This window comes from Pinus tabuliformis, chromosome 1_2 (assembly GCF_031772625.1).
Source record: "Pinus tabuliformis cultivar Carrire ecotype Pingquan chromosome 1_2, CPIR1, whole genome shotgun sequence".
In the NCBI taxonomy this organism is placed as follows: domain Eukaryota; kingdom Viridiplantae; phylum Streptophyta; class Pinopsida; order Pinales; family Pinaceae; genus Pinus; species Pinus tabuliformis.
The window spans coordinates 908488498-908516089 of NC_142298.1; the positions used below are offsets into that span (position 1 = coordinate 908488498).

General features: G+C 42.3%; 1 pseudogene; it reads left to right on the top strand.

Moving 5' to 3' along the window:
- Nucleotides 1-27592, top strand: LOC149208897 (7-deoxyloganetin glucosyltransferase-like; annotated as a pseudogene).

Genomic DNA, 27592 nt, shown 5'->3' on the forward strand with positions numbered 1-27592 from the left:
ATGTCGCTTTTGAATAAACAACCTCATGCGGTTCTCTTATCTTTCCTTGCTCAGGTCATATTAATGGTACGATGCAGCTGGCTTAGATCTTGTATGGGCGAGGCTTCTATATCACCTTCGTTAACACCCAATATATACAAGAGTGCCTAATGGGATCCAGATTTGTGGAATCTATTAAATCTTTGTTAAAACAATAATCACGACCACACAAATGGTGTTGCCCACTATTAACACATCAGCGAATTTAATGTGACTGTGTAGGAATCAGTCGAACATCATTTCAAGATGGCGGAGATTGGCGAAGGTCATTATTGATTCTCCTTCATATGTATCTATAAATAATTATATTCAGTAATGAAATATCAAGCTCTTTTCATAGAGTCTTCATGTTTTCTGTCATGGTATCAAAGCACAGGTGAGCTGTGTTTGGCGAGAGTAGTGAGGGCTTGGTGGGGGTGGCCAGAGTTGTGACCACTCCATGGTGTGAAGGGCATGTGGAGTCTGCCGTGGTGTGTGTGTGAAGATTGGTGCGGCCTTTCTGAGTGATCCAAGTGTAAATGCGCTATGAACTAGCCATTTCAGCCAAGTGGGAATCAAGGAGCAGTGTGGAGTGCGTAGTGTGCTGAAGTGTGATTGAGTGGTTAGAGGAGCCATTGAGTTGTTGCCTTCAGCATTGTATAGAAGTGTTGTTGTTTTGTTGTGCATAGAGCAATGTGAGGGAGTGTTGCTGTCCTGTTGGGCGAAGAGGCGTTGTTGAACTTGCACTTTGTGGAGACTAGTGGAATGCCCAGTAATTATTGTGTGTTAAGCATTGAGTTTGATGTGTGGAGCTTTGCCTCTTTTCTTGTGATTTCTCCTTGCTGGTTTTGCGTGTGGAGAGATGTTGGTATGAGCTGTGGGTATTCTTCATCAATAGAGTGAAGTGTTTTGTTGACGGTGGAGTGTTCTCCTCTGGTTGTGAGTGGAGATGCCTAGAGCAGTGTGGAGCTGTGTTTTGAATATAGAGACTCTGCCTTGGAATAAAGCCAACGTCCGAGTGTGTTAGTTATATGGTTGTTGTTAGTAGAAAGGGGCTGGCCAGGGGCATTGGATTGTGAAGTGCAGTGAGCCTTGTTCTGTTTGATGTTAATCCTACAAATTTTGTTATTTCTGCTGAGTGGTGTGAAGAGAATTTGAAGAGCTAGTCCTCTGTTTTTGAGTTTGTTGTGTATTTGGAGATGCTGTGAAGGTGGAGTTCAAGTGTGATAGTGCATTGCCCAATGTGAAGGAGCCTGAAGGCCGAGGAGTGGAGACACATGTGAAGGTCTCAAGAAACGATCTATGTGTGGAGTGGTGGATTGTGTGCCACCTGCGAGCGTTGTGAAGCTGTCTGATCCCTTTGATGAAATTGTTGGAAAACACTAATCAAAAGAGTGGGGCAGTGAAAGTGTGGTGTGCATCTGGGGAAGTGAGAGGCAGAGCCGAGAGTGGTGCTATTGTGAAGTCAAAGCTCGCCAAAGTTTAAGGAAAACTTGAGCCTAGCTAAGAGTTGTGTGGGAGCGTTGTTAAATCTCTAATGTGTCTTATTTGTTGGGATCTTTCCTGTGTGGTAGAGGTAAAGTGGAGCCCAGTGGATATGTCTATCTTTTTAGACTTTTTGGATAATGACCTTTTTGATGATCATTTTCTCAGGAACCCATTTTACAACATTTTTGGGTCTGGCAGTTTTTTTGAGTTCGAAGAAATCATTGACAAACAATGTGAAGCTATTGAGGATTATGTTATTGATGATCACGAGCTAAAATTTAGTCCACATGATTCTGCAATCACTAACCAATTGTTATAAATTTGATTGGATCTACTTCCAAGATAGCTACGATTGTGAAAGATACGACCATGGATGTTGTTTAGAGGTTGCGCATGTTCGAAGATGACTACATTTTTGTGGCTCCTTTGCTGGTTCCTCATGGAAAGTGGGGAGAACATGAATTAGATTACCTTGTTTGGGATCTTGCATTGCATCCCAATCCAAAAGAGGTTGTTGATGTTAAGTACGTAAGTAAGGAGCATAGGAAGTTCGTAAGGAAAGCCAGAAAGGTGAATATGAAACTGGGCCAGCAAATGAACAAGCATGGACCCTTTAGCAAGAAGGAAAAAATGAAATGTTTTGTTGTAAGCCTAGCTGAGACTTAGACCAGCAAGCAAGTTGAATTTTAAGTTGTCGTGATTAAGGGGAGGTGTTAGAACATTAATCACGACCACACAAACGATGTTGCCCACTATTCACACATCAGCAAATTTAATGTGACTGTGCAGGAATCAGTCAAACATCATTTCAATACGGAGGAGATTGGTGGAGGTCATTATCGATTCTCCTTCATATGTATCTATAAATAATTATATTCAGTAATGAAATATCAAGCTCTTATGAAGAGTCTTCAGTGTTTTTGTCAATCTCTGTCGGGCTTTACATTTGAGACGATTCCAGATGGCCTGCCTCCAAAACATGGGTGCACCTCCAACCTACCTGAGTTATTTCGATCCTTCCCTGATAACACCCCTCTATATTTCGACAAGCTGATGGACAAATTGAATCATTTCCAGGTGGACGGTGTTCCTCCAGTCACATGTAATATCTGCGATAGATTTGCTTCGTTTCCGCACAAAACCACAATAAAGTTCAGAGTTCCGAGTGTATCTTTCTAGACTCATAGTGCCTGTGGCATCTCTGCTTATTTCTTTGCCCCTCTTCTCATTGAGAAAGTCTACATTCCTGTCAAAGGTATAATCACTACAACTTCTTTTATTCCTCTATGTACTGAACCCTTTTCCCATACCAACTCTCTATATCAAACACAACTTGCTTACTTACTCTATACAATATGGTATGCTATTGTACTGTGATGCAGATGAAAGTTGTTTAGAAAATGGATATATGGAACAAATAATTCCCTGTATTCCTAGAATGCCCCATTGTGTCTCAAAGATCTATCCTTCTCCTTGTGAAATAAGGATAAGTTGGACTTTATGATAAGGGAAGTGCATGCCTCTCTCCAAGTTGATTTTATTTTACTTAATACCTTTGATGACCTCAACCGTCCTGTAATTAATGCACTCAATGAGAGACTCCCCCCTTGTACACTGTCGCACGGAATGAGTCGATCTTGCGGACAAGATAGACCTTCCTAGAATCTAAAGAAGACCTAATGACAAGCAAACCAACCAGACACTATCTTTCTCTAAATATGCTTCAATAAACAATAGCAAACAAAGGTTTCTAGGGCCTACCTTTGGTCCAACGCAAGCTTGTGGATGCCCTCGCTCTTTCGATCCAAATGAGCTCCTCTTCGCGAATCTACAAAAACAAACAAGGCAAACAAATTAAATAGCACCTGAAAAACCAATTGAAAAACTAATTGCATGAAACATATTTAACATGAAAGTCAAGGAGTCCATGAAACAAATAACATAAGATACTTGTTGAGAAAAATGAGTTTGATTGTATTAATTCAAAAGAAGAAGAACCTTACAACCTTTGCCTTGACGCTGTACAAGCTCCTCCCAGGGTCCAACAAGATGTCTCCTCTACTTTGACAAGCTTCACTCACTCTCCAATAGAACCAAGAGGTATGTGATCTCTCCTCTCAAGCTCAACCAAAGAGTCTCAATTTCACCAGCATTTACCCTCAAAATGTTCAGCTTCTAACCTCCCTAGTCCTCACCCAAATGCTTGTATTTTTAGTGCAATGGAGGGAAGTTACTAGGTCCTCCTTCAAAAGGATAAATCCCTCCTTCAAAGCGATAACTCCTTTAGTCAAGGGATTAGCTCCTTCTCTTTTGGGATGCATGGACCACCTCAGGGCGAACAATCCACGTCAAAATTCCTTCTAGAAAACTATAGAATTAACCCAAAGTGAGTTTTTTAAGATAAAAATTGCGCCTTTTGACTTTCACAGGGGTCCGAACCTACACCGTTAGGAACAGAGCGGGTAGGTACGCAGCTTTTGTACACAGAAGGTGCGGGACCGCAGGTGACCATGGGAGAAAGTGCGGAACCAGAGTTACATTGATTTCTAATGTCTTTCTCCCACTTCCAAAGCTTGATTTGAAGAGCTGAGGTTCTAGACTTGCTTAGGAGGATAGTACAAGTGATGATAGACCCATACTGACTGCAAATAATCATGGTGACAATATTTTTGTGTAACAGATTGCCCCCTAAAGTGCAAAGTCTGTAGTAGATGAGGATTTCATTTATCATATAGGAAGAGTGAAGTACTTTATCATTTCGAGGATTATCTTGTGGAGAGCCTGGTCGAAACCTGTAAAAACATTCAATGCAAGATATATATATGAGATCATATCATCGCTGAGGTAGGCATTCCCATACTCAGATGAAAACTAACTAGAAATATATTAACTGCTCTGATATAGGAATGATCTTGTGAAACATCATAAGTATAGACTCGTGTGAACACAGTATGGATGCAGCCATCTTTTATGAATAGTCCACAACATAATGAGTGCAAAATTCCTCGCAGCCTAGATGGTGGAAACTAGATCCAGGGTCTTCATTTCTACTTCCCGAAATAGTACGATCCTATCCATGCGAATAAATGTGTTGATGTCGAACATGGTAGAAACCACTTGATTACCAGTCAATGATGTAAACTGTTAACAAGTGTGAGAGAAACCACCAATGATGTCAATGGCTCTCAAAGTACCCAGTACAATCCATGAGATGTGAGTAAATGTATTGATGTCGAACATATCATGGAATCCTTTGATTGAAACTCAATGATGTAAACTGTCGTCGAAGGCGAGAAACCTACCATTGAGGCATGCAGATCCCAAGGTACTGACGATCTCTAGATCATCTTTCTAGATAATGAATTGAAGTCGATAGAAAGCGATCCGTTGCAGGGAAGCCCACAACACGAAATCATAGATCAAGTTGAAGAAATTTTGTTGCAAGGACTAACTCAGGGATGGTCAAGATGGATGACAGATATTTCGCAAATGAATGGCTTATTGGCAGTGACCTCTTGAACACATAACGACACGACAAATGGCTTGGTGACAATTGACCCAAAGTTAATACCCAGAAACCGGCTGAAGACTTTCAATGTGGTTTGATCAACTGTTAGGCAAAGGATTTCCCAACCCAGGTGAATAAAAGTGTCGTGTTCAAGAGGGGTTACAAAGTATGACAAACAGACTCATTTTTCTCTCTTTTCCCCCACCATTTCTGGCAAGTACCTCTTTATTTTTGACAAGCTTGAGGAGGATAACATTTGCTTGATTATAAGCTCATCCTTCGGATGAGTCCAACTTAGTTTAAATTCGAACCCTAAGAAGGAGTGGTTTGTTCCTGTTTGTAATTGAACAGGTCCTTTACTGTAAAATTTTAATGAGTCCAGTATAGGAGAAACTCGGCATTTTTCAATTTTAGAGAGTCTGAAAAAACTTAAGAAAACTCTAGGGTTGACTTTTTCGTAAATTTGTGTCTCCCAAGCCCGAAAAAGTATAAAATAATACTTGAGAGAACCACTTGATCTTTTACGACCAAGGAGTACTTTTCGTTATTAGTGTCATTGACCTGAAAAAGTAAAAAAGCGATCAACGACACGTCGTTTTATAACCAATATCGAATTTGAAACGACAAAAATCCGGCAATCTTTTCATGTTTTTTACGGTCGGAAAAGAGCTGTAAGTGGACCATCTTTTAATTCCGTTTTAACGAGTGTAAAAGAAACGCTCGGAAATCTTTTCATGTTTTAGGAGTCAGAAAAGGGCTTAAAGATGACTCTACTTGTTTTTTCGTTGAAAATGATAGATTTCGCCTGAATAATCCTGTATTCTGCACAAAGACACAAACATTACTCATACCTATTTAAAATGGATAAAAGCGTTGCAAAATACCTTTTCAAAGTGAAACATAAACAAATTTGCGATTTATTTACTCAAAAAACTTATAAAAAGGGCCTTTGTCAATTCATTTTTACCGTTCGAGTTTGGGTGAGAAAATAGTGCTTTTGCTTAGAAAACTTCCTGTGAAGATTGTGGAAAATCCAACCGTCGGAATTGAGCGTCGTCTTCTCCAGGTAATCCACATCACCTTACTCTTCATTTTCAACCGTTTAGTTTTTTGATTTAGCCCCTCATTTTGTTTTTTGGGAGAGTTTTTAGGCGCAAAACCCGCGCGCGGGGGTCCGCAGGTTTACCATTGCGGACCCGCGGACCCCGACTTTTTCTCCATTGGGAAAAAACTCGGGGTCCGTGCCTTCCGTGTAGACAAAGTGCGGACCCACGCACTGTGTCTAACGTGGAGGGTGCATAACCCGCCGCAAGGGTTTTGAACCCAAAATTTCTCAAAAATGGACCAATCAAAAGGTTTTGTAGCAATCTAATTAATCTTTATTCTTGATGCAGAGAATATATCATGCTAGATTGGCGAGAACGGGAGCATGAGGACGTGGATACCGCTGCATGGAATCATCAGCCTTCACTTGATGCTTTGAGGGCATGCGGACTGTACAAGTTCTGGACCATTCCTGGCATGAGGGCTCAGGTAGATTTCTTACAGTGGCTGGTTGACAGGTGGAGTGTACAGGACCAGTGTTTTTTCATTGGCAGACACCAGCTCGAAATCGAGCTGGAGGACATTTATTTCTTGACTGGTTTGCCTAAGAGAGGCGAGGACTTGACTCTATTCGGGACTAGGCCAGGTGGCCAGTCTGTCGATAGCCTCCGGCTAGAGTACTGCCACAGCCAGGCTAAAGACAAAGGGATAGACATAAAGACCATATCCCGTCCTGAGCTCATGGTGATTGCGTTTACTGTCACCAGACTTTGCGGAGCTGCCGCATTACATGTTGCCACCGGATCCCAGATGCGTATGGCAGTTGATTGCTTTCAGGGCACCATCTTCAACTGGTGCAATGCTGTGTTGGCCAATGTGAAAGGCCAACTGACCAGGGCCAAGAGCGGACGACTAAAGACCTTTGGTTATGGGGCTTTGGTCGTGAGTTTTGGCCTGGAGAGGGTTCCTATGCTGATCCCACAGCATCTTACTGTTGGAGCTGGGCTTCCTCGAGAGCCCAAACTGATGCGATGGGTCGCAGTCATGGCCTGTCACTCAGACGAGAGGACAGAGGTTGCTCGGTTTAAACCTGAGTATTTCCAATGGTTGGTAAACCAGGTTTTTTGCATTCAGGATTTCCCTTATGCTGGGATAGATTTCCGCGGTGACCCAGACATGGTTCTTCCACCAGGAGAGAAGTGGGACGAGTCAGGTAAAATCCTTTTCAACTTTCCCTATTTAAGTTTTTTTTTTATATTTTTCATCGTCTCAAAACTGATAGTAAAAATTTTGAATGCAGATGTGGGTCCACAATGACCAGCCGCTCTCCAGCCTTTCGAGAGGAGGCAACCAGTTGCACCCGCGCCAGCCCCACAGGACGAATCAGCAGAGGTTTTGGCTGAGTTGGAGAGTCATCTTGAGCGCTTGACAGGAGATATTCCTGAGACTACTATCGATGACATCCCTCGTCGACTTCAGTGCTATGTGATTGGAGTCCCGGGACCTTTTAGGAGGTTCCTTTGTAAGGTGGCTCGGGCAGTGGTTTCTTATAGAGATCATCACCAGTGATAGGATGATCGCCTTTCGTGGGCACATGTGACATTTTTGTTTTTTGTACTTATCATTTTTGCCGATCATAAGGTGTTTTTCAACCTATGATCGAAGACGATGTATTTTTTGACACACTCCTATATATATATCACTATTGCCAGCTTATCTTGTTAAACATGTGTGATGAAATGTTTTTAAATTTACATGTATGATTATTGCAAATGTCTACTTAACATTCGAGAAGCAATTGCATCTGCTAATGTATTTAGAGATCTTGGAATATGCTGATATTCAATATAATCACATTCACGTTCCAAGAGATGCACTCTCAAAAAGAATCTCAGTAACACTGGATTTCTAATGGCATACACTCTATTAAGCTGTAATACAACGAGTTCAGAATCTAACCTCACTATCAAACTCCAAATCCCAAATGAAATAGATTCAGATAATAACTCAATCACTGCACTATACTCGGGAATGTTGTTTGTTGTCTGACCGAGGCTTACCCCATGCATAGAAACTAACTCGTCAGAGGGCGAATAGATAACCCAAGTTGCGGAAGAAATGTTCCGTGTACTACGACAAGCACCATCAGCAAATCCAATGTATGTTTGAAGAGGCATCGACATCTGCAATATCAAGAGTAAAACCAAGATAAGCCAGAATAATGACGAAAAACACTCTCTAAGCTAAGCACACTTTTTAAACTAAAACACACTTGCTAGAAAGAAAAACTAACCTAACTAAAAATCTCCATACCCATTCTTTTAAGCATAATACCTCTTCAAGTAAAGGCCATTTCTGGGTTTACCCAAAGAGTCCCCATCAAAGTCTACCAATTCATAAGCCCCTTTGGCTAGCTTTCGCTTGACAACATAGGGCCCATGCCACATAGGAACGAATTTTCCAGCACCTAACTTATCATTAGCTTGATCATACAATAACACTAGGTCTCCTTCCGAAAAATTTTGAGGGGTCACATTTCGATCATACTGAGCTTTCATACGTTTTGCGTGAGTCTCGATTGCCAATGCAGCATCACGTTGATTCTCATCTAATTGAGCTAAGTATAATAACCGCTTTTCCTCTTCGGAAGTAGCTGGAAGTAACTCGATGGCCATTTGCAGTGACGGGATTTCGCATTCAATGGGTAGCACAGCTTCCAAACCATAAACTAGTTGGAAAGGAGTGAACCCTGTTGATGTTTTCACTGAGGTTCGGTATGCCCAAAGCGCCGAAAATAGCATGTTGTGCCAATTCGACCGATGAATGCCAATGATTCGTCGGATCATGATAACTAAAACTTTGTTGATGGACTCAACCAGACCGTTAGCTTGTGGATAATAAGGAGTTGAGCTATCGTGACGCAAGCCAAGATGGCATGTAAGTTCTGTCATCATAACGTTTCGAAAATGGTGCCCATGATCAGTGATTATCGCTTGCGGGACACCAAACCTAGCAATTATATGATTGAACACGAAAATTGCAGTTGTCTTGCCATCTGCTTCGAATGTAGGCATCGCCTCGGCCCACTTAGTAAAATAATCTACTGCTAGGATGATATACGCAATTGCAGATGTCTTGCCGTCTGCTTCGAATGTAGGCATCGCCTCGGCCCACTTAGTAAAATAATCTACCGCTAGGATGATATACGCATGCCCCCTGGCCGAGTGAGGGTTACATGTAATAAAATTGGTACCCCATTTAGCAAAAGGACCAACGGCAATTATAGGGTGGAGAGGAGCAGGTGGAGCGCGCATCTTTCGATCAAACACTTGACAGTTGTGGCATTTTCGGACCGCAGTAATACAATCTTTAAACAAGGACGGCCAGAAAGAGCCAGTGCACAATATCTTTTGGGCTGTGGCATACCCAGACATATGACCGCCACATGCCCCAGAGTGAAAGTCATTTAGAACCCTTTCAGCTTCTTCGTGAGTTAAGAAACGTCGAAAAATAGAGTCCGCCCCACGAAGATAAAGAGTATCTCCAATAATTTTGAATTGTTGGGAGTGGAACCGAATTTTTCGACGTTCTGACCTTGAAATTTCTGGCCGAAAGGATTGGGTCTGGAGATAGACGATGATATCCCCATACCACGGATCCAAAGTACTGATTAGAAACAAGGATTCGTCCGCAATGGGCTCCTCCGCCACAGTTTCCGTGTCAGCATGCAGGAAATCACACATTAACTCCGCGAAAACTAAAGATTTCTTAGACTTGGATTTCTCAAATTCCAAATCGAACTCCTGCAGGATAACGATCCATTTAGAGTACTTGCCCCCTAGCAATTGTTTGGTCAAGATGTAGATCATAGGGTTGCAATCCGAAATGACTGTAGTTTTACGTAGTAAAATGTAGTGACGAAAACGTTGGACAGCTTGAATGGCTGCCAATGCCAATTTCTCCACATGTGAGTATTTTAGCTCAGTGGGATTTAATGTTCGACTAAGGTAATATATCACATGTTCCGTTCCGAATTCATCTTCCTGAACTAAGACCATTCCAATGGTGGAATGGGATGCGGCGAGATACAAAAAGTAATCCTGGTTGTAGTTGGGAGGATGCAACAACGGTGCATGGGTCAACGCGTGTTTGAGTGCATCAAAAGATTTCTGAGCTATCTCATCCCAAGAAAATTGAGTATTTTGTTTCAACAACCGTGTAAAACCCTTTGTAACCTCGGCGTAGTTAGGAATGAATCGTCGTAAAAAGTTTGTTTTCCCCTGCAAACTTTGGAGTTGGCGAAGACTCGAAGGAGGAGGCAAATTGATAATAGCTTCGACCTTCGAGGGATCAACGCAAATGCGGGTTTTCGAAACTACAAATCCCAGCAATCGACCCGTTTCTATACAGAAGACACATTTGTGTGGGTTCAACCGAATACGATAATGCCTACACCTCATAAAGATTGCTCGTAAGTGGACGAGGTGATCATATCGATGTAGTGAATGAGCAGGCAAGTCATCGAGATAAGGTTGCACAATGTGCTTGATGTCATGAAACGCATAAGACATCGCCCTCTGAAAAGTTGCTCCGGCATTCTTAAGCCCAAAAGCTAATTTGCAATAAGCAAATGTCCCCCATGGACAAATAAAAGCCGTTTTTGGTTGATCGACAGGTAGAATGTTGATTTGATTGTATCCGAAAAAACCGTCCATAAAGGAAAATATCTCGCTGCCAGCACAATCATCAATGATTTGATTGATATAGGGAGTTGGGTAATTGTCCTTTGGACAGGCTTGATTAATGTCCCTATAATCGATGCATATTCTTATTGTTCCCTATTTTTTGTTAACCGGAACAATATTCGATACCCAATCCGTTAACGGGATTGGATAAATGAAACCTGCTTTCAACATTTTTTCAACTTCTGCTTTAATTGCAAAAGCTTTTCGTGGGTGAATCTGACGCAAACGTTGCCAGACGGGTTTAGCGTTCGGGTAAGTTTTGATCTCATGAACAACAATCGCGGGATCAATTCCTGGCATTTCTTCATAGGACCAGGCAAACACGTCGCGGAATTCTTGAAATAGGGCCTTATATAATTGGATTTCGTCATCTGTACACGAGGCACCTATATGAATGTTCTCAACAATTCCGGGCTTAACCGAAATTTCAATGGGAATAGTTCGAGAGATGTTTCCCAAATTTAACTCTGAATCGGGATGTTTCATTGGATTCTGAGGTTCCTTGACATATTCAGTCGTAAAGATTGATGAGAAATCATTTTCAAAACGATCATCCTCAGGTAAAAACGAAGATCTGTGATGGAGATCTTCCCATGGTAAATCATCTACACATAGGATTTCACGAATTTGCTCATCAGAGTGAACAAGTTCAGAAAACGTAGTTAAATCTGAGGTTGATGTGAAAAGTGATTCCTCACGGACCACATTCATTAAGTCTTTTTCGGTTGAACACGGGTCGGCAAAAGACTGCATAGCTGCATAGGCCATTTCATATGGACTCAAAGGCATGGAATTACCAAATGAGTCTATTTCAGATTCAGAAGGAACGATCCAAGGATCGTCATAAAAAATAGTGTCTGATGTAATCATATGAATAGTTGCAAATGAAGATGATGTGTTGATTGGAGGAAAAGGAAAAGTTCCCAGCAAACCGGCATCTTTAACTAATCCTACTCCAACATCCTTATATAGGATAGTCGTTTTACCAACATGCTGAATACTCTCCGAAGAGGCTGGGTCAGATGAAAAGTAAGCCAGTTGGTCTATTGTTACGATCTTTCCATTATGTGGAAATTTTATGACTCTAAAGACCGATGAAATGACCGCTGTCATAGCGTAAGACCAACTTCGACCCAAGAGAAGGTTATAGTCTAGAGGGGCATCAACCACCTCCACATCTAGACTAACGGTTTTTCCTTCAACCCCTATAGGCAAATCTTGTAGAATGCCAAAAGGATGAAACCCACGGCCATCAAAGGCCTTAAGAATTGTCGGGGATTGATTTAGTGAAGGAGAACCAAGCGATCTCCAACATTGTATCGACATAATACACGTTGAGGCTCCCTCATCAATTACAGTCCGATGAATAGGCCTGTTTTTTACTATCACTGGAATCTGGAAAGCCATTTGATGAGGCAAACGCGGTGTACTATTTTCTAGATCAAATATTACTAGGTTCGGTTCCTGAACATCAACAGCTCCTATAGCCGACAAAAGTAATTTGCGTTGTGCTGGGCATGATTGCAGCACTTCCAAAGCCAACGTTGCTGAAGGTGAAACAGCTAAATCCTCAACAATGTTATAATTTTGAGCCGCTCTCGCATGTGGATTGAAAGCTGACCTTCGAAGTAAACCCTTGGCGGGCGGTTTAATTACTAGGTCTGGATTAGGTTTCTCGATCTGTAGTCGATCGGAACCGGGAGCCGAGGTTGATGGATTAGAATGAGAAGATTCTGCTTCTTTGCCATCAACAGGACTTTTACTGCCATAATCTTGCGATCGAGTCGCAATCCTTACATGGGACATCATCAATATGGGTTCTTCATTGGCACTCGAGGAAGAACCTATCATCTTGCTATCTTGATTTGGAAATGGATCCTTCAAAACAGCAGGAATTTGGGAACCTTTGACGATTTTCGCAACCTCTACTCGATGAGGGCAGTCTCTTGTGAAATGTTCTTCATCACAAATGAGACACGGATAACGAGGTTTGCGCTTTTCATCATTGGATTCCGCCTTTTCAGGTTTCTCCTTTGAACTTTTGTCTGTTTTATTCTTCTTCTTTCCTTTCTTCTTCCCGCCGGATTTTGATTTAGCTGTAGATGATTCTACAACGTGAACATCGGCGGAAACCTCTGCAGAAGAATCTCCTGTCGGGGAATCAGGCAAGGTTATGATAGGAGAAGAATTCTTGGAAGACTTCTTCTTACTTTTAGTGTTAACCGTACCGATCATACCGTCAGCGGCATGAGATCCCGAAGGAACTGCAGTGATTTGATTTGACTTGGGAATATCGGGGATCTTTTCGTGTAACGTACCTGATTGAGTATAGACCAAGTCAAGGTACTGTGCTTGAGCAATGACTTGCTCCTCAGTAACAACTCCGGCTTTAGCAACATCTTCGGTGATCCTTGGCAACAAAGATTTTACAAACCATTCAGCCAAGATTTGATCCGGAATGAATACCTTCACTAAACGTCGTCGACGTCTCCACTCATGAATATGATCTGAAATATACGTGGATGTCGATTGTTTTAGCGAAGTTAACAATTCCGTGCCATTGTCATATCGAACTGGAAACTGGAAATGAGTTAAAAATGAGGTAGCTAACTGACTAAAATTATAAAAAGTGCCTCGCGGTAACTCAATGTACCACTTGGCCGCGAGACCAATTAGAGTGCACTGGAAAAGTCTAAGACGGATCGAATAATCTGTGATGGAGTTAGACGCACACTAGAGGTGGTAAGTCATCACATGGTTCGACGGGTCCTCTCCAGATTTACCTTCGAACTTGGGAATGTCACTGGGCAACTTATTCGGCATTGGCGGCCAAAATGGAAGATAATTAATCAGATCATTTGTTAGGTGCGACAAGTCTGGTAAGTCCAAAGTTGCGATAAATGGTAACTGCTGATTAGGATCCCCTAAAACTCTGGGTCATGAGACCAGCCCCAGGAGGAGGATATCCAGGATAACTAGGAATAGGAATCACGTTTGGGATATTGTATCCTCCTGGAAAACCAGGATTAACCGTACCGTACTAGGGTTGTTGAGGTTGTTGATAAGTGTACCCAGGATATGGTTGATACTGATAAACTGGCTGCTGGATAGCAGGGCCGAATTGGTATTGTCCCTGGTACGGTTGATAAGGGAATTGTGGTTGACTTGTGACAACCGTACTTAAACCAGGTTGTCCTACAGGCATCTGAACCGTAGTTTGAATCGTGGATCCAGACGGTGGTAAATATGTCTGAGGAGTAGATACAGGAACAGTAGAAACCAGAGCTGTCGATACTCCAGAAGTAGGTTGGGTAGATTGAACAGATGTTGCGGCAGTTGCAGCAGTCGTTTGAGATGGAGTACGAGGCGCAGTAGGCCCAGACTGAGAAACTACCGAAGGTACAGAAGTTTGAATATTAGACTGGACTGGTTGCTAAGGAGAACCAGAAACTAAGGGTTGTCCAGTTTGAGATGACAACTGTACACCTGGCTGCAACACTTGTTGAGTTTGTGATGGATCGCACACTATGTTCGTTCCGGGGTATTGACCCATAATAGGTTGAGAATATTGAGGACCATAACCGGGTTAAGGGTAGGTTTGATAATTGAAAGGTACATTTCATGTCCCTTGAACATAAGATTGACCTTGGGGTGGTTGGAAACCTTGGTTCGAGTACTGACCTTGGGGTAGATACCCCTGTGGCACGTACTGATACTGAGGTTGACCTTGAGGTATAAATTGATACTGGGGTTGACCTTGAGGTACATATTGAGTCTGAGGTTGACCTTGAGGAACGTATTGTACCGTAGGCACGTACTGTCCTTGAGGTTGCCCCCCAGATGCAAATTTTGTACCTTGAGGTTGTCCCCCAGGCGTTAATTGAGGCTGCCCCCAGGCGGTAATTGGCCACCTTGAGGTTGAGAATTGGGAATAGAACCTGACATCATAAGAATGTCTTCTACGCTCAACGGTTTTGCACCATTGCTTCCAGTGAATAACCCTTGTTCAATGGGTTGAGGAGATGCTCCCGAAAAAATACCAGAAAGTGACTGATACCCAGAGGGAACAGAAGGACCGTCGTACAAAAAAGATTCAGGTGATTGAGTAAACATGGACGACTGACCTGACATATTTACGGGAGTATAAAAACCTCTAGGATGATAAGGAGCACGAGGTGGTGAAAAACTTAACACTGAGTTTTCCAAATAATTAGTTAAAGAAAGATACCAAGTAGTACTCCTAGGTGGACTGTAAAAAATTGATTCACGCTCCCTTAGATCAATAACAGGTTGATTTTCAGGGATAGGGATGCCTACTTCTTCTTCCGGAGCAAGTTCTTCAATAGCTATCAAACCAGAAGGAAGATTTTCGGTGATTACTCTTTCTACCCTAGGTGAATTAGGACCACTAGAAGTTGGAGAGACAAACCCCGATGTTGGAGTAACAGGTTCAGATATCTCAGGTTCTTCGCCTATATCACTAGTAGATGAAAAGCTACCAGCAAGTTCGGAAACTGAAATAGCTTCAGGATTATAACCTGTTTCTAGAGTTTGGCAATCAAGATGTACAACCAATGAAGACTCTCCTTCTTCAGGTGAACCAACCTTACTGCCACTAGGAGTTACGAGGACTTTCAAGCCTTCAAGATGGCTCGGAACTTCTTCAGGAGGTTGGCCCCGAAGTCTACGGGACTTCCTCAGTAAATTAGCCACGGTTACAAACTTAGGAGACTGGCCTCGAAGTCTACGGGACTGTCTTGGTAATTCAGCCACAGTTAAAACCTTTTAACTACTTCACATGCAAAAAAAAGTAAAATCTCAATGAAAAACACCTAAAGCCTCTAAAGAACCAAACAAATTTGAATCACACGCCTAAAGAATCTAGAGATCAAACACACACAAACAGTAACTTTCCGGACCGAAAACACTAGTTGGTGATGAAATCCAACGCCGTAGAATTCAGTACAGAAATGGCGGTTGGAACAGTTACCCCAGCAACCTGCTTAATGAATAGACTGGACCAAGTTCCTCCACTTTAACCGTCTCAAGTGAAGTGAACCCCCCAGAAAATCCAAGTGAGTCTAGCCGACGTCTGCTCCAGGTACAGTGGGATCTTCCCACCACTGTCACCTTAGGAAGAATCCTAAAGAATATGGTCACTAAGGCTACCAACTGAGACAAATACACCTGGGGGAACAGTCTACGATCCGATACGCACGCAAGGGAAGAGTAGCAAGCTCAATCCCCTTGAAGTCTCCTTGACATAATCCAAGGTTTACCAACAAGTGACCCCAGGCTCCTCGACAATGGTTAATTTGAGGTTTACCATTTTTAATACGTGAATATCTGGCGTCGTTCCTGTTATAGACATTTTTGTGCCTCGCGACATGGAGCATGAAATGTCAATAATTACAGGGATCCTCAGTCCCTAAACATGTTGTTCTTACCCCTAAAAGAACAAGGTCATCAAACAACAGCATTTCCAATCAGTTCTCCACCTGAAAACACTTCAAAACAGGCTTATTTTGGATCATGTCAGCTGCTCCACTGAGCTTCTGCGCTGGAATGCAACTGTCCCTCCTTGTACCTGCACTGGAAGTCAAAGTTAATGAAGGCTACCTGCGCTGGGCGAGATTGGCCAAGTGGCACAGTCATCCTGCAAGGTGTCAACTGCCCAGGAAGCTTCCAAACTGACACTTGGTTCATGAGATTCGCCCTGTGATGAGTAAGAGGTACTTGATCACCATGTGTAAGCAAGGATCTCCAAGTGGACTCAAGAACTGAAGATTAACTGAAGAGGGAGAGGACACAAGGCAGCTTCATGTCAGTCTCAAGCTGACTCATCCTCTCTTCTTCTCTCCTATATATAGAGCTCTTCTATGAGGTCTAGGGAGGCTGGAATTTTGTGTAAAGCAAGGAGGTGCTGTTGGTTTACAGTTAGAGCTATTGGGTGATTGTTTTACTAGAGGTGAAGAGGAGAGTTCTTGCTGCTGGGGAGGTGCTGCTGGATTGGAGCCATCATTGGTTGTAACCTTCTCAGAACCCTGTTACTTCTATCAATAAAGTTTTGCATGTTCTCCTATATACTTGTATTGCATTGATGTATTGTATTTACATGTATATTTGATTCATCCTAATCCATGCTTCAGTTATGAGTACATGTATCTTGTAGTTTGCTCTCTTGTTTTGTGCAGGATCTGTGTGTAGCTGGACCGGCAAAGAGAGCAAGGAGCTGGGAACAAGAGACAAAGAGAGAGGGCAAGGATCGACTAAGTGAAAGACACCAGGTTGGTTAATCTTTCTTCATTCTCTCTGTACTTTCATAAAGGAAATCATCAAAACTTTACTTTCAGTTGTTGCTAAAGACTGTCACCTTTAGAGTAGGGATAGGGTCATCCGCATCGGATACTTTTCCCCACAACAAACTGGCGACTCCGCTGGGGAGCCTAGTATCTTGTTGGTGTTTGTAGTATTTTGCTATTCATTTCTTGAAGAAAAGAGTACCAAATCGAAAAGCTTTTGACTATATCAAAAGCGAAGTAGAGGGACTGCTACTCTTGCTCATTTGCTGAGAAAATTCAAGATTTGAAGAGCTTATCTACAAAATACTCTTTACTCTTTGTGATAGATCTTCATCCTCTTGATCATCCCTTAGCCTGTACTTGACCTATAGCTTTTTATTTCAACAAAAACAGTGCATTTTTGAGCTTTTTATGACCCGGAATTCTTTGTAGACGAAACTCTCGTGAGTCAGTGCAGGCTGTCCACAGGCAGTCTGCATTACAGCGCAGGTACTCCCTTCGGGAACTGCGCTGAGAGTCAAACTGGCAGACTAGAACCTGCGCTAGTCCAGTTAGCCATTGTCTTGCTCAGTTTTCCCATTCTGTCTTGGCCCTGTTTTCACTGATTTTTTGTTGATTGCTTGCTGGTCAGTGTACTTGCTGTAGACCACTTCTCCTTGACATTATTCCGCCTCAGTTGTGTGATGAAACTGTGAATATTCTTTCAGTATTTCTTGTTTCAGTTACACTTTCCCATTGTGAAAAGCGAACCAGTATAGCTGTGACCTCTTAGATCCTGAACTGTAAAAGTGTCTTTGTGATCTTATGAGCTAGTTTTATTACTGTTCATGGCTGTTTGAGTTTGTTTGTTTTTCGTTTCATGGTTTGAATCTATACATTTCCTGTGTTTTAAACAAGTCTATCATAAGGTGTCTTTTTGATTGTGGACAAGCTTGTTTATTTCTACTTGAAATTAGATTCAAAATTATACAACAGTTTCCTTTCTGTCTAGCATCAACATTAAGGATAACGAAAAGAAATACATGCATTGTGCATTTTGCATTTGACTGTATGCTTGACGATTTAGGAAGATGTGCATTTTAGTGTGTGTTCTATGATCTGTGGAAAAAGTTGTGTCTTTCTTTTCCCTCAGTAGATTAAGGTTTTCAAAGTTGAAAGATTGAAAAGATTTGCTTCTCATTCTTAGATTGCATATAGGAAGTTGTATATATACATCTCGTGGCGAACCTGAAAGGCAAACTGTTAAGAAAGATCAACATTAAAATAAACTCAATTTGCATAACAACGCTTTGGAATTTAACGCGAACATCTAGAGGTCTAGGTAGAGACGTGTTCCGGCGTCGTTAAACATAGTGACTGTCGATCTCTACGAAGGTGGGTGATTCCTCCTGAGAGTCGGTGGCACTAACACGGACTTGAGCTCCCGCGTACCGTCGCGTATATTGGGAGACCCCTATAGGCTTTTATCCTTTATCCTTAGGAAACCGTGTCGGCCGCCCTACTGATCGCGATGCAGTGAACACAGCATTCACGAAGATCGACCACCCGTACCGTAAAACGTATTCTATGGTTTCGCGAAAGGTTTGGCACACCCTCTGCCTAGATCTCCAGAGCAGTTTCTTTTGGCCTTTTTCAAACTCTATAACTGAAAAAGTCCAACCGAGCATTTGTCACTTCGGGCTCGTTAATACATCGAAGGCGACTAGAGTCATCTTTAGCTTTTTCTCGACTCTTAAAACATGAAAAAGCAAGTTTGTGTCTAAAAGCGTCGTTAATAAAATTTATTTTAAGCGGAACATAATCACCTGTTATTCCCACGTTGATCTTTCAGTTGAAAAGTATGGAGCCCACCAACCAAGGAAGTAACCTTGGCGGAAGTCCAAACCCCTTCTCCTCTTGGGGAGATGTTGGTGCGCCTCATATGGCTACATTGTCGCTTCCAGGATTGACAATCGGCCTCCCTGTATGGCTCTTTTCAACTAATGTAGTCCAAATCGCCACTAATCCTGAGCAGTCGAATCAACAGTCAGAACAATCTAGAACTACCCACCAGCCTTCCACTTCTTATGATACTTCCTCTGATCCTTCATCTTTGCAAGGTAGAGCCGGCAAAAGTCAGCCTCCCAAGGAGAAGAAGGAAAAGAAGAAGAGAGAAAAGAAGCAGAAGGAGCCTCTGGCGAAGGCGACTGGGGGCAAGCAGAAGAAAGCTAAAAAAAACCCACACACTGCACCGACCGGGCCTAAATCGCCATGTGTCATTTGCAAAGGGATCCATTTCCATCGTGATTTTCCTTGTATTCCCCGGATACTAAGGGACTGGTCCCCAAGGTTGCACAATCCGGTAGCATCAACCTCTGGTTGTCATGTTGATTGCATTCCGTCAACTAGCGAGAGTGAAGGACAAAGAAGGGGACCAAGATCACCCTGTCTATTGTGTGAAGGTAATCATGCCATCCACAAATGTCCATTCTTAGAGGAGGCAAAGAGAGTTTTGGAAGATCGCCCGGTGTCGCCGGTGCAACTTCCTCCTGGATATCGAAAACTCGCACCTAATCCCTCGATAGTTGAAAATCCAGTTGAACCACTCAAGTGGTCAGCTGAAGTGTCGGTCATTGAGAATGAACCTATTGAATCTAGACCAGATAGAAGTCTAAAGGTCGATACGGCAGTTGGCCCGGTTCTTCCTTCAGAGGTTCTATCGTCCAATGACTCCGTCATTGAAGACCCGTCTTCAAATGACATCGTTGTCGAAGAGTCATCTTCATGCGACACCCTCACTGATGAGAACAAGGATGACACCATCCAGGTTCTCTTCATCAGCACCGACTCCGATGAGCATCAGGGCAATGCGCCCATTCCTTTATCGCAGGAAGGAACATCATCAGAGTCATATCCGGCCGTATATTCGGTCCCACCACCAAGCAACCTGGTTGTATCCTTTGATTGGAATCAACTAGGCAGACCCCGGTTACCAGCTAGTGTACCATTCAGAATCATTGTCCAGATCTATAGAATGATCATGGCTGGTACTATCATTGATGAAGGGGCGTCTGTGAGTATCCTTTCCTCTGTTGCTTGGAAAGCACTGGGTTCCCCAGCGCTTTTACCTGAGTTGAGAAATCTCTCAGGTTTTGATAAAGGAACCAGTCGACCATTAGGGATCCTCCCCAATGTACCTGTTACATTGAAAGGGAAGACCGTCGAGATGAACGTGATGGTAGTTCAAGGACCCTTGGATTATAACCTACTCCTTGGATGCGACTATATTTATTGCATGGGAGCGATAGTCTCCTCACTCTTTAGAGTAATGTGTTTTCCACACGAAGGAAGGGTGGTCAAGCTCGTAGACCAACTTTCGTTTCCGGGATCTCGCATCGCAAATAGTCAAATACCGTTCCTAAATGGTCTGTTCACTCAAGATTCGCCTCCACCCCCAGTCCTCCTTCCCGATGAGCGCGAGTGATTCGGAAAGAAAGACTAGAACCCAGGGGGCATGCACCCTGGTCTGCTTCGGGCAGAAGAAACCCCGGGTATAAGAAAGAATTTCCGCAGAAGAATATGACTAGTCCGTACCCCGTCCAAAGGAAGTGGGGTTGTTCTAGAATAATAATCTTTTGTTAAAGTTATGTGTTTGACCAAAGAGTCATTCACCTTTGTCTAAAAAAGTGGGCAATGCCCAAGTAGGAATTCCCTTATTGCAACAAGTAGTAACCATCTTTGAATTCAAGCCTCGCCCATCGAAACATATGTTTTGAAGGATAAGCAGGGGCAGTCTACGAAGAAGGAGACCGTATTGTTGTGACAGAGGGTAACCATCTTTGGACAACCCAATGATAGACACCGCCGAAGAAAGAGATTGATTTGCGGCAGCGAATCGAACCGTCTTTGGAATAATAAGAAAGAGGCAAGCCTCCCTCAATAATGCCAATGTTTTATCTTTGAGTGGTGTTCTTCTATTGTCACAAATAGCTGTTTGTTAAAAGTGGGCCGACGGGAAGCCTGAGTACTGCATAAGACCCCTTAGAATAACGAGAAGACAAGTATCGTTAGCATTAGATTGGCAAGATGACAAGTAACTGTGAACACCCAAAGAAAAGCAGAGGTAGGGGAGAGGAGGGGCAGCCTCGAAATTCTATCCTATACCTAGGGGCATGCAAACCTTCTGGAGTGCAAGCTAGGGACGGTTATTTATCTGGTTTTAAGATTAGCCGTTTCCAAACTTGCATGAAAGAAGCCTGTGGGGCAAAAGTAAAATTTGCCAAAAGTGAGCATAGCTGTGGTAAGGCATAAGCTCTATAAAAATTGGTCCTTACGGGAGGCGTTCTTTTTATGACTGGTATATCGAGCAGTTTTAGCATATAGTTCATGCTCGTTAAAAAATAAACGCAAAATTCGAGCAGTTTTATGACTGAATCTATGCTCGTTAAAAAATAGAAAAGTGTGAGCAAAAGTTTCCCCCAGAGTTCAAGCTCATGGAAAAAATGAACCGGTAAATAACCTCTTGAGATCGCAAATTCATCAGCCATAAGAGCCTTGATCGTGTTGTCATCCATCACCTCCACCGTTCATTTGGCCGATCATTCGCTTCCATTTGTGTGTTTACCTCTTTTGAGAAACAGCTGCGAAGAGTGATTCCACCTAGCCATCCTCGTAACACTGCCGTGATTGGAAAATTCCAACCTGTACCTGGAATCTGTAGCTATCCCTATTTATCACTCGTTCCTCAAAAGACGAGTCTTCTTTCAGCTCTTTTCACTGACTCGTAAAATATGAAAAGTTTGCCGAGTTTTGGCCTTCCAGCTCGTTAAATGACCGGAATGCTATCCCTCCTCTAAATTTTAATCTTTTTGGACCTGAGGGATTATTGCACAAAAGGATCGAGCGCTTGTCTTGTTCGGCTCGTTAAAAGTACTGAACAGCCATCCCTTCTGTATTGTTTTATACTTTTCCGGACTTAAGGGATTTGCTGACGAAAAAGGAATTATGGAGTTGACTTTCCGTACCTTTTCAGACTCTCTAAAAATGAAAAGGACCGAGTTTTCCTTGTCGTTAGACTCGTTAAAATAATTAAATAGTGACAAACTTGTCTTTAGACGAGAACGAGTTTCCCTATCGCTAGGCTCGTTAAATCATAGCGATGGGCTTGCCCGAAGGGCAGGTTATAGAACAAGCATATGTTATCCTCCTCAAGCTTGACAAAAATAAAGAGGTACTGGTCAGAAATGACTGGGGAAAAATTGGGAGAACATCAAAGTTTAACGGTAGTAAGTCACTCTTGAACATGACACTTTTCCTCCGTATCACATCGGGTTGGGTTGTTTCATTCACCGGTCTCATCACCATGGTCCTCGCCAAACCATCCACATTTGGGGTAATGCTACCGATCCATCGCATCAGTGTCGTTATATGTTCAAGAGGGGTCATTCTGAAAGTGTCAACCGTGTCCCATCCACTGCCATACATTATCCTTCATCCATTCATGATCGCCACCCTGAATCATATGTCATAGTTTGTTTTCACCTCCATTAAAGTCATTAGCTCCGTTCCGTGTCATTGCTGTGGGATTCATTAAGGCCCTCCTTTGACGGATCGCTTCTTGTCGACTTCAGCTCATTATCCAAGAAGTTGATCTAGGAACACCCCCATCAGTACTTTGAAGCTTGCATGCCTCAATGGCAAGTTTCTCACTTCCGGCGACAGGTATACATCAATGACCTTCGACCAGAAGATTTTGCGTGGCGTTCGACGCCAAGTCCTTTATTCACGCCACGTGAATTGTACTGCAGTACCTTGAGGGTCATCGTCATTATTGGTGATTCCTCTCGCGCTTGTTAACGATTTTCATTATTGACCAGTAATCAAGCGATGTCTTTCCATGTTCGACTTCAGCGCAGTTCTCACATGGATCGACTTGTACTTAGAGTGAAGATCGAATGAGTTTGAAGACCCCGGATCTAGTTTCATCCATCCGGGCTGCGATATATATTCAGGAAATATAAAAGCATTTGTCATGTACATCATTGCAACAGATGATCATCCTATTCAAAGGATGATAATTTCAGCAGAAAATTATCAGTCTACCTTCAGACGATCGTCTGTCATATGTACCAAAATGTATTTATAAAAGCTGAGCATGGGAATGCCCGCCTCAGCTAGATCATGAAAATAGAATGAAAAATAATGTATTGTATTGTATTGTATTACAGGGCGCCTCCTCAGCACTGGAATGAACTTCGGACCCTCTAGATAAAGCATTTCACCCGATAAACGGCCTCATACTTTAAGGGGCAACTTTTATAGACATTTTTGTGCCTCGCGACATGGAGCATGAAATGTCAATAATTACAGGGATCCTCAGTCCCTAAACATGTTGTTCTTACCCCTAAAAGAACAAGGTCATCAAACAACAGCATTTCCAATCAGTTCTCCACCTGAAAACACTTCAAAACAGGCTTATTTTGGATCATGTCAGCTGCTCCACTGAGCTTCTGCGCTGGAATGCAACTGTCCCTCCTTGTACCTGCGCTGGAAGTCAAAGTTAATGAAGGCTACCTGCGCTGGGCGAGATTGGCCAAGTGGCACAGTCATCCTGCAAGGTGTCAACTGCCCAGGAAGCTTCCAAACTGACACTTGGTTCATGAGATTCGCCCTGTGATGAGTAAGAGGTACTTGATCACCATGTGTAAGCAAGGATCTCCAAGTGGACTCAAGAACTGAAGATTAACTGAAGAGGGAGAGGACACAAGGCAGCTTCATGTCAGTCTCAAGCTGACTCATCCTCTCTTCTTCTCTCCTATATATAGAGCTCTTCTATGAGGTCTAGGGAGGCTGGAATTTTGTGTAAAGCAAGGAGGTGCTGTTGGTTTACAGTTAGAGCTATTGGGTGATTGTTTTACTAGAGGTGAAGAGGAGAGTTCTTGCTGCTGGGGAGGTGCTGCTGGATTGGAGCCATCATTGGTTGTAACCTTCTCAGAACCCTGTTACTTCTATCAATAAAGTTTTGCATGTTCTCCTATATACTTGTATTGCATTGATGTATTGTATTTACATGTATATTTGATTCATCCTAATCCATGCTTCAGTTATGAGTACATGTATCTTGTAGTTTGCTCTCTTGTTTTGTGTAGGATCTGTGTGTAGCTGGACCGGCAAAGAGAGCAAGGAGCTGGGAACAAGAGACAAAGAGAGAGGGCAAGGATCGACTAAGCGAAAGACACCAGGTTGGTTAATCTTTCTTCATTCTCTCTGTACTTTCATAAAGGAAATCATCAAAACTTTACTTTCAGTTGTTGCTAAAGACTGTCACCTTTAGAGTAGGGATAGGGTCATCCGCATCGGATACTTTTCCCCACAACAGTTCCCAATGAAGAAGGATTGATTCCCACACTGGTTCGGACACGATCTCGTGCTTCTCCTTTAAGAGGAGCTTTCCCAGATCATAAATGCAACAATTGGATTTCTTCCTACCACAAGATACAGCTACTTGTTTGTTTTTACTGTCTTGGAGAGTTAATTACTCTCCTACTCCAAGACACTAGCCTAAGCTAAGTTGGTGTATCAGAGCCCTAGAAATAAAATGTTACTAGGTGAATTTTACTTTAAGCATTAATTTTAGTGGTTGTTATTTAAGTCAAGAGGTGGCAGAGATGAAACTCATGGTGTAAAGACTCGACTCGAAATCACTAAAAAGATGCACCTAGGATGATTTAAACAATCTTTTCTCTTCGATGAACTTCTAAACTTAAGAAAGAGTTTGAGAAATGCAACTACTTTGTAAACACAAATCTTTCTCAATTAAACAAATTAAAAGAAGAGCTTTTCCTTTCCAAAGCACTCAAAACGAGACAACTAGCTATTTCACACAAATTTCCCTTTTCTTTTCAAAACAAACAATCACTACAAAAGACAAACTTTTCCAAAAGAGATTTTGTTTTTTATATTTTGAAAAAAGACACTCAAAACTAACGAAAATGACTAACTTTGAGAGCTACAAACCATAAAAAGCTACTTGAAGTTAAAGCCTTCTAAAAGTCTTTTTGAGGATGTTTTACTTAGCTAAATGTGAGCTAAGGACTAATGTATGCGGAATCACAATTAGTCAAAAAACAACTAATCTTTCATTTTCTTTTTGTAAAAATGAAAATTCCAAACTTTCAACTACAAGCTTTTCGAAATTTTGAAATGAGAAAACTCAAAGCGAATTCCTCAACAAGGGGAGATTTCATAAATGGTTAGACTCACAAGAAGACCAGTAGACACCAAGGTAATCTGAGGTCTCTAGGGCTTCTAAGCTCAGAGCCACTACACAACCAAAACGAAAAACAAACCCAACAAGCAAAATTCCTAGAAATTCCACCTAAAACCCTAATGCTAATGAAATTAAACCAAGGAAAGTTTTTGAGAGGGAACAAGCAGGTCTAGGTAATGGCTAAAACTTATAAACAAATTCTAAACTGACAAAAAGAGGAAAATTTGAAATTCTTCAAATTTTTGACAGGGTACGCAGGCAACCTGTTTACACAGGTGCGTCTACGCTCTGTGCACAAAGCAAAAGTGCGTACAAGTACGCACTGTGCTTAACTCAGAGGGTGCGTACCTCTCCCAAAACTATGAAAAATGAAGACTAACTCAAAATTAACTAAATACACCCAATCCCACAGTCATCAAGTCAAAAACAGAAACAGAAAATACAGTTTCTCAAGTCAAAGTATAGACAAAGAAAACAATCAAGTCCCCAGTGGAGTCGCCATTCTGTCGCGCGGAATGAGTCGATCTTGCGGACAAGATAGACCTTCCTAGAATCTAAAGAAGACCTAATGACAAGCAAACCAACCAGACACTATCTTTCTCTAAATATGCTTCAATAAACAATAGCAAACAAAGGTTTCTAGGGCCTACCTTTGGTCCAACGCAAGCTTGTGGATGCCCTCGCTCTTTCGATCCAAATGAGCTCCTTTGCGAATCTGCAAACACAAACAAGGCAAACAAATTAAATAGCACCTGAAAAACCAATTGAAAAACTAATTGCATGAAACATATTTAACATGAAAGTCAAGGAGTCCATGAAACAAATAACATAAGATACTTGTTGAGAAAAATGAGTTTGATTGTATTAATTCAAAAGAAGAAGAACCTTACAACCTTTGCCTTGACGCTGTACAAGCTCCTCCCAGGGTCCAACAAGATGTCTCCTCTACTTTGACAAGCTTCACTCACTCTCCAATAGAACCAAGAGGTATGTGATCTCTCCTCTCAAGCTCAACCAAAGAGTCTCAATTTCACCAGCATTTACCCTCAAAATGTTCAGCTTCTAACCTCCCTAGTCCTCACCCCAATGCCTGTATTTATAGTGCAATGGAGGGAAGTTACTAGGTCCTCCTTCAAAGGGATAGCTCCTTTAGTCAAGGGATTAGCTCCTTCTCTTTTGGGATGCATGAACCACCTCAGGGCGAACAATCCACGTCAAAATTCCTTCTAGAAAACTCTAGAATTAACCCAAAGTGAGTTTTTTAAGATAAAAATTGTGCCTTTTGACTTTCACAGGGGTCCGCACCTGCACCGTTAGGAACAGAGCGGGTAGGTACGCAGCTTTTGTACACAGAAGGTGCGGGACCGCAGGTGACCATGGGAGAAAGTGCGGAACTAGAGTTACATTGATTTCTAATGTCTTTCTCCCACTTCCAAAGCTTGATTTGAAGAGTTGAGGTTCTATACTTGCTTAGGAGGACAGTACAAGTGATGATAGACCCATACTGACTGCAAATAATCATGGTGATGATATTTTTGTGTAACATACACGATAGGTCCTCTACGTTTACTTGCAGAATCTAGAAATCATAAAATACTTGATATGTATGCAAGCATTTGGATTGAAGAAACTGGTTGTCTCAAATGGTTGGATTCTCAGGAACCCTCTTCAGTTATTTATGTTTGTTTTGGGAGTATAAGTGTTATGTCTACTGCGGAGTTCTTAGAGATCGCCTAGGGATTGGAGGCTAGCAAACAACCTTTCCTGTGGGTTATTCGTCTAGATCTGATCGATGGTCAGGACTTTGATGTGCTACCTACAGAGTTTTGGAGAAGTGAAAGGAAAAGGCTTGCTAGTGAAGTGGGCGCCTCAGATGGAAGTTCTCTCACATCCTTCAGTGGGAGGATTTCTGATTCATGATGGATGGAACTCTATGCTAGAGAGCATCTGCGCTAGTGTGCCCATAATATCACGGCCTTTCCTTGTGGAGCAACTGACTAACCGCAGATTCGTCAGTGAAGTGTGGAAGATTGGATTGGCAATGAATGATGTTGTGAAAATAGATGATGTGGAAGTGTTAGTAAGGAGATTGATGAAGGGGGAAGAAGGGCAGCAAATGAGAAAGACTGCTAGTGAGCTAAGAGAAGCATCGATGAGAGCATTGGGTCAGGGAGGAACCTCTTACAATAACATGGAGAAGTTTGTTGAGGAAATAACGAAGGGATTGACAGATCCTTGA